Source organism: Solanum stenotomum, chromosome 8 (assembly GCF_019186545.1).
Source record: "Solanum stenotomum isolate F172 chromosome 8, ASM1918654v1, whole genome shotgun sequence".
Classification (NCBI taxonomy): Eukaryota; Viridiplantae; Streptophyta; class Magnoliopsida; order Solanales; family Solanaceae; genus Solanum; species Solanum stenotomum.
This window is the reverse complement of record NC_064289.1, coordinates 22,050,315-22,059,837: the sequence shown is the minus strand read 5'-3', so window position 1 is coordinate 22,059,837 and position 9,523 is coordinate 22,050,315.

Here is a 9,523-nt window from a genome sequence, read left to right as displayed (position 1 = left end):
GGGATAGACGTGCTAATTGTTATTTTATTTTTAGTTTAGTTTAATTTGCTATGTGTGGTTGTTAAAGATAATGAGCATATCGGAATCCCTTAAATAATCTAATTTAAAATCAACTATTTATTTGTGTGCATAGTTAATCATCAAAATTTGTAGTGAATAACCTTTAGGTTGTTGTGGGATAACGATTGGTAGTCTCTTGATTAATTAACTGGAATTAATAAAAGTTCGATAACTATAGTATACCTAGATCTCAGCTTCATGTGCTTAACAAACCTTTTTAGCATTGCTAATAAACCTAAAAGGATTAAAATTTGCTTTTGTGCTAAATTTGCCATATGTGTTATCTGTTAATATAGGCTCCATTAAAAAAAATTTCAGCATGTTCACATCTAGAAATCATGTCTGTAGGATTTAATAACTTGCTTAAATAAAATGGATGTCATGCCTATTCTGATGCTAACTCCAACATGTTTACATCTAGAAATCATGTCTATAGGTTTCTGAAATTTACATGTCTTGTATAGAAATTATGTATATAGGTTTTTGATAATATTCTCAACTTGTGCACTTAGATACCAAGCTTGTAGGGGTTACATAATTTTTAATATATTATTCGGGTGTAGAAACTATGCATATAGGTTTCAAGTGATTTCTCATTTCTTATTTAGAAATCATGCTCTTAAGATTGATAATTATTTATTGTATCAATAAGATAAAATAAAAAGTATAATTTGTCAACGTCTAACATAACTGAAGCAATTATGTTGCATTCCAGCAACTGTTAAACGATCATATAAAATAATTTTGTTGTCATTAAGAACTGAAATTGATTAACTATTTTCCTACATGCTACACTTTGTCCCATTTAGACAAATTGCATTTAAAGTAGACTCTGTCTTAACATCATGCTAGTAATGCAACTATTCTTAAATCAATAGCTAATCTGTCCAGATTTCATCTGCATGAAATAATTAATTTCCTATATTGTAATTAACTGTTTTGACGCCTAAGATCAGCTACTAATTACCCTATGCACCAACTAAACTGCTACCCTTAATTTAAGCATCTCTGCATTAGTAATAAATCTGCTACTGTTTTCTAAAATAAATTTCTGCATTTGTATGATCACTTTTCTGCTATATTTCTAAAATCAAATAAATAAGTTTGTTATGTCAGTAATTTTGCCCCCTTTAAAATCAGTTGCTTAACATAGTGCTGCATTTTGTAATAATTTTCCGTCGCTCTTAATTAAGTAATCACCTTTTAACCCCATGTGTATATATGTATGTTCACACACCTAAGCATGCGACCTTTTAACTCTATCTGTGTTTGCTAGCATGTCTAATAAAATCTAGAGGCTAATTTGAGATTTTACGTGCTAAATGAAGGTCCTATTTGTTTGACTTGGTGTCTAGGAGGGCCTATTATATTTTGTTTCGTCTACATCTACCATAATAGTAGTCCAATGCCTCTTGGATCTTACGTGGGGGCGCTAGACATCTTTTAGAGATGAAAGCATGTGGTGGTGGGGTAGGGGTAGTTTAGGCCCTACGGAGATGATGACATCGACTCGATCTTAAAGACAAACCTTGGTTTTGTCTGTCCCTACGAGAAGCCGATCGAAATAAAGTCGAGTGCTGATCCTAAAAGTCCTTCAAAGTCTCCCTTTCCTTTGCCCCTTTATTTGTTTATTATATTTATTTGGGGTAGCTTAATAAAAATATAAAAATTGCTTATTCTATCTAATTGTGCAAATTTCTATTTCCTCGCTCATCTCTTTATTTATTGTGTGATATTTACTTATTATATTATCATTTAGTCTAGCATGCCTATTTAATTAACTAAACTAATTAAAGTGCCTTTAATTGCTTAATTGTTATCACCTAGTTTCCGCATGCTTAAATAAATAATTAAAATGGCTTCAATTGTTTAATATCATTTATCACTTAGTAATCATGCTAAATAAATAACCAAATAATGAAGTGACCATACTTGCTACTTGTAACTCCCACATATTGCATGAGACACGGCCGGGACCCACATTTGTGGACCTCGAGGGATGCCTAACACCTTCCCCTCGAGGTAATTTGAACCCTTACCCGATCTCTGGTTCGTAGACCTTAGCTAGACTTAGTTAGGTTAGATAGGTGCCCTAACTCGCCTTAATTCGTTAGGTGGCGACTCTTCATCCTCCAAAGCCCAAAAGAGTTGTTAGGTCGTGCACCAGAACCCGTTTTGAGAAAAACGGGGCGCAACACTTGCAATTGGTGGTAGCATTACCTCTTCCAAAATATGCAATGGAATATTCCAAGTGCTTTCACAAGGCAATGGTTCTATTCGAATTGCATAAATATCTTGAAAATTCTTATTACTATACTAGGAGGAACAATAATCTTCGCGATGTTTGTTTCTGTATCTAATAGTTGCAACTGCATATGTACACCATCATTATGTACTAAAAAAACACCACTATGAATGACACCAAAAAAATCAGAATCACACCAAATAAAAACGATACATTACACCAAATACCTTATCAATCTAAAATATTCAACCAACATAGAATTAATTTGCAAACCATCATTATGTACCAAAAAACACCACTCTGAATGACACCAATAACATTTGAATTACACCAAACTGGCAGATCATTATGTTCACAAATTAAAAACTATCATTTTCACCAAATAACTTAATGATATTTTTTACCAATTAACTTACCAAAAATCATAATCAATAAAACTGGTTTCTACTCCTAACTTACAAACCATACAAAACAAACCAAAGAAAAAATACCCCAGAAACAAAAAAAAACTTTGAATTGTTGAATAACAACAACAACCTATTTTGAAATTATGGTATTATATATTAGACCAATAAATACACCAACTCATACATTAGAGTATTATTTTGGTGTCATTTACCACATCACATACCTAAATCAATTTGTGATCATTCACATAATCAGTTAAACCATACAAATTACACCAATCGACGTATCAAAAGTAATTTGACATTTAACCCAAAAATACACCAACACATTGATCAGAGTATTAATTTACCACCAATTTATAGAAATAAATATACCAGATTAAGTACCTGATCACATATGACCAATTTTCAAATTATTATCTACACCAATTCGGATAAATAAAATACACCAAAAAACTAATCAATCTTTTTTTTGAAAGTTATATTTTATATACCAAATAATATATAACTAAATACACAAAAATATGTACCTGAAATTTAACTTTAAGTTGGTATGTGTACACCATATCACATACCAAAAGAAACTCTTGATAAAATCTATTAACATTCGGCATGCAACATACCAATTAACCTAATTTTTTTTTATAAAAAACTTATTCGACTCATCATATTACAACCAAAATCATATGATGTTGTTGTATTACACCAAAAACGTTAATAGAAAACAACAAATAAATATCAAAAAGAATTAAAACACAGATTATGTGAAAATCCTAATAATATTCCACAAACAATTGTTAAATCTTAATATCTATTTAATAATTAAACCTTTTACAGTTGCACCATAACATTAACCAAAATCTTATGAGTGTATGTTCCACCAAATTCGACAAAATCAAAGGAATTACTACAAAAAAGATTACCTGATGAGTTCCAACGCCTGCTGTGATGAATTAAAATTGAAAAATTATTGGTCTGCATATTTGATCGTCGATCTTAGTATGGAAGAGAAGTTTTATTTTTGTAGGAAACCTTTCTTTATGGGATATGATATATAACAAATTGGAGTAAATCAGGGAAAATAAAATAATTGGAGAAATTTAAGGGATATGGATAATTGTAGCTGAAAACATTTTTTTATTTTCTTTTAATAAGAATTCCAATTTTGAAAAAAAATATTGCTATTCAATTGAAAAAAAAATTATTGCTATATTCGTGTAATTAAAATTATTAAATTGTATACTTAAGTTTTTTGCCCTTTAATTTTTTATATTTGGCTCGAATTATGAATTGGAGTTTTTACTTCCAAAGTTTTTTTAAAACATACATTTGAATTTATTCAAAACAAGAATTTTAAGCCCTTCTATAAATTGTGTTGCTCACTTGTTTTTGATATGGATGACACATCATTAGCCACAACATTTTTATATTCATTTATTAAAAAACTTTTCCATTCTCTATTTTTTTTAACAAAAAAGTTAAGTTTAATATGAACAAATTAGAAATGGCTAGAAATTATATGACATAATATATAAACATGACCTTTAACTTAGTGCAAGCGGATAACTATGTTCTCCAACTTTGAGTGTGCACAAGTAGACACTTAAACTTGTATTAAATTGAACAAGTAGACACACATGTTTTATAGGTATAATACACGTAAGACGCTACGTATGACACAAAATTGTCATGTAGGGTGTGTCATGTAGGATAAATGTGTTTATTTGTTCAATTTTATACCAGTTTAAGTGCTTACTTGTGCACACCAAAAGTCAAAGATTATAGTTGTCAGTTGACGTCAAGTTAAATGTCATGTTTATGTATTATGTCAAACTATATTTTGTGTTGTAAAACTAAATAATAAGATAAGAATAATAGAAATAAAGAGACAAGAGAGGAAAATTTTCTTATTCTTCCAATAAGTATCATCCTGTGTATAAATCCTTATGGTTCTTTATATAGTGTTACATAGAGACATGCAAAATGTTAGTCATAAACATAACATTAATCATAAAAATAATGGTGGAGGTTATGGAGGTGTGAGGTCATAAAAGTAAAGGTTATCTTCACAGTGGAGGTTCTCCACACTCTAATATTTTATAACACTCCCCCTTGGATGTTCATAGATAATGTGTCTTATTAAAATTTTATTACGAAAAAACTTGTGTGAAAAAATTCTAGTGAAGAAAAAATAGATGACATATCTTTTAATACGCATTATTTGTTGCATCATTAAAAATCTTGTCGGAAAAACTTAGTGGAACAAAACTCTATTCATGACCTCATTGTTGCATGTAAATTGTCAGTTTGACTTGTTCATAGTAACAATCATGTTGTGGATACTTTCATTTACAATTGGATTGTCTTGTAGAATAATTTGACATAACTTTAACGCGATATATATGACTTTATGTAGATCAAATAATCATCCTGCATTTTGCATAACCAAATATTTCTTTCGACAATATTGGTTAGAGACAATAAGTCTATAACAATATTTGATTTCACTTAAATATTTTCACATAAAAGTTAAATTATATCTTCCTGCACATTAAAAATAATAGTCCATGAGACTAAAAATTGATATTTCTTATGTGGAGATATTTCAGTTTGTATCTTTCTTCTGATCATGCGTATCAAAACTCATGATATTTGATCTTTTTTATCATGTATAGAAAGAGCTTATATCTTGTTTGAAATTTATGTTAGAATTTTTTGATGTAATGTTGCGAGAACACTTTCTGGGAGCAAAAGTGACCATTATTTACAAAAAAAATTTGAGTTGTACATATTACTTTGATAAATAAAAATTGTTTACTTATAAAACAAATAGAGTAATGTAATTATTATTTTATTTTTTTTAGATAAAAACTAGCTTAAATTTGTATGGAGAAAATTCGAATTTAGTAAAAAGAATAAATCGAACCATGATACATGGTAAAATAAAAATACGAAGGAAGGTTTGTCACATTTTGAAAAGAATGAGAGACACTACCCTTGATATGTCATGAAATGACTTGATGACTGTCTTCATTAAACTGTCACACGATCGGGCATCTTGAAAAGACTTCACCCTAGGAGACCGCCTTACAACTAGAACCATTCATAATGACCCTAGAAATTCAACAATTAAGCTCAAACCGCTCGTCTAATCTGCGATACGTCGAGTAATTTGTGATTGGTCTTTGAATCCTAGGTAGCAGCCCCTTCCTAGCTTGTCTCGCTCTTAAGTTGGCCTTTTTATATGACTAAGTTGTATTCCATTCGTGCAGTATGGACTAGCCCATGATGCGGTCAGCTCTGATATACTCAACTTACTCCAATCAGCTTCAGGTGAGACGTTAGAATATATGAATGCGATATGAAGTAACTTTTTAGCGCTAAACAAGTCGTTTCTCATTGACGTGACAATTTAGCTTTTGTAACTTATAAAAGAAGGCTCTGAAAAAAGTAAAGGACATCAATGAAAATTCGAAGCAATGTGATATTTGTCTTTTGTTCTTCTTTCCTTAAAATTCCCATGAAAAAAATGTTTAACCCTCCCCCTCACTTATATTCTTCTTTCCTATAAGAAGATTGTATTCTTATATTGAATCATCACCCTAACATTATTGCCTAAAAAACGAATTTGATCAACCTTAACTCACTTAGCTTTTTTCTATTAACCAAAAACAATTTTTCCCATAAACAAAATCAAACCTCAAATACTCATATTTGTTCATCAAACCCTTTATTAACCAAACAACAGTTTTTTCCCATAAACAAAATCAAACACTCATATTTGTTCATCAAACCCTTATTATTATTATTATTATTGTTGGTGTTGTTATTGTTGTTGTTGTTGTTGTTATTATTATTATTATTATTATTATTTAAAAAACAAATCTAGGGACAAAACCGTAAATTATTAAAAATCAAAGTGAAATAATAAAGACCAAAAAGAAAAAGAAAAAAAAAAGAGATTCTATTTTCTCCTTCATTTTCCACGTATTTTATTCTCCTTGTTATACGCACTCTTTTTCTTCTTCTCCGTCTATATCTGTACCTCCCCATTCCTCTGAACATTTCTCCGACCAGTTNTTATTATCATTATTATTATTATTATTATTATTATTATTATTATTATTATTATTATTTAAAAAACAAATAAACAAATGTAGGGACAAAACCGTAAATTATTAAAAATCAAGGTGCACATATATAAATAATATAAAGACCAAAAAGAAAAAGAAAAAAAAAGAGATTCTATTTTCTCCTTCATTTTCCACGTATTTTATTCTCCTTGTTATACGCACTCTTTTTCTTCTTCTCCGTCTATATCTGTACCTCCCCATTCCTCTGAACATTTCTCCGACCAGTTCCTTCTTTTTCGATAAATAGACAAATACTTCTCTTCATCTTCATGTAAACAACAAAGTCTTTTAATTTCTTCGACCGCCATTGATCTCTCGATCCTTCTCAGACACCACACTGGACTGGACTGGACTGGTATATGTCACCTTTCTCCTTCTTCTTTAACATGATATATGCTACTTTCCGATCACCGATCACCTCACTTCAAATCATTGTAGGCGAAAATTTTGGATGCAGTTTTACTTTGATCTGATATGTTGTCTGTTTGTAGTTGTTGATTGTTCATTATTCGCATTGGATATGCATGCATATATTAAATTCTTGCTTCTTGGGTTTCTTCTTCATTATAAGTGTATCTACTACTCCTTGATCCCAAATGATTTGGGGGTATTTCACTGGACAAGGCATTTTAAATAATCGAAATTGTACAGCATTTGAGTCACTGGGCAAGGCATTTTAAAAAGAATCGAAATTGTAGAGCATCTGAGTCACTTGGAAAGGCATTTAAAAAAAAAAAAATTCGAAATTGTAGAGCATTTGAGTCACTGAGCAAGGCATTTAGAAAAGAATCTGAGTACCAAAATAGTAAGTACTTGTTTTAGTATATATATAGTGGACCTGTCCTAAGTGTAAATTTGTGAATGTCAATCTTGTTTGGATGATAAAAAAGGGAGGAGTGATAATAGGTTGGATTTGAATTGGAATGCAGAATTTTGTTTGGGTGGGGTGGGGGTTGACTCATTGGTCGAAGCAATTTTTGGTTACTGTGTTCTTGATGATCTATCCATGCTACCATTTCTTTCTGTTTATGAGTATTTGTTAGGTTTGAAGTACATTGGAGTTCACAATAGCATGTCTGTTCTATATAAATGTGGAAAATATATTGGAGAATCAGTTCAACATGTTTCTTGTATATATGCAGTTTGATTTATTGCTTGGTAGTTTTTACGGATTTAGTTAAGAATTTGGTAGCAACAAGCTTTGGTCTTTAAAAGAAATTATTACTTGAAAACAAAAAAGGGTGACCAGCTTATATACAGATAATAGTCATGGACCAGGTGGCAATGAGTTAGTAACCTTTGAATTGAGAATGATATTTTTTGTTGGTGGATTCAAAGTAAACTCATCTTCTTGTTGTATAATAAGTGCAGATAAGCAACTATTTTGCAATGCCAACACTACAGAAAATTTTTGGTCTTGTGTGCTGCTTTGCCAACCAATACTTTGTTTTTTTGTTTTATGATAATGGAATGAAGAATTTTTCCTTTAGCATTCTAGTTGAGATCCAGTTGAATTTCGTCTTGGAGCATGTGTGCAAATTTCTACCAACTTATGAGTTATCATTGAGATATTCCAAGTGAGATTTGCATTGGCATTATCTTCTGGAATATAGTAAACACGTGGATACCATTATTTACCTGTTGGATCTTTGAGGAAATCTGAACTTGAGCTAAAAATATAAAATAAACTGTTCTAGGAACTAGATAATTAGAGCTGGCATATCAGGTATTTAGTGGGGATGTGAACTACAATCGTGTTTGCTAAAGGATTCGTTTGTTAGGGTTTTGCCCTGATTTTCTTACCATAATTTAAGATTTATTTTTCCTTAAAGAAAAGACAAAACATTACCATAAATGTTTTTACTTTTCTTGAAAGGAAAATATAATATTCTCTCCTTTTAGAATTCCTTTTCTAGTAGGAAAGGTTTTAGGACTCTATAAATATAGGTTTGTTTCTTCTAACACAATAACAATTACATCCACAATGTAGTCGTTTAAGAGTCTTGTTTATGGGGATATTTATTCTCTCTAAAGTTTCAATGTTTTTCTTTATATTAGTTTTGATATAATAATATTTTGATTTTTAGTATAAGTTTTTGTTATCTGATTTATCAACTATATGATTTGCAAATTGTAAGCTTCCGCATGACGCCCTAATCACCCTTCATAACCCAACAAGTATCTAGCTTTTGATTCGTTTTGGGAGCATATGGGAACTTGAATTGAAATGGGAAGGATAGGTCAAATTCTTTAATACACCTCTGAGTCGTCAATGGGATTTAGTTGAGATTAGACTCAAATGCTTCAATACCTCTTTGGCTTGTCAGATGGATTTAGTTTGGGATCATTAATGATGTTATTAGGAAAACCTCTTTTTCCAAGAAACACTACTTTTTGTAACAGCTGCTAATCATACAGAGTTTGCCTTTTTCTTTCCTCTTCTCATTCCATTCACCTTTGGTACTTACATAAGTCTAAGTTCACAGAATATCAAGTTGATTGGAGGATTGGTGTAAACTTTTCTGTCAAAGTAACAAGCAAATTAACATCCAGTTGTTCAAGGAATGCTTAGTAGTAGTCACTAATAGTCAATTTACTATTGCTTCAGACAAACTATATGTATACTACGTAGGATTGAGTCTCTGTGTAGCTTTTCTTGCTTGGTACATGACAAACTC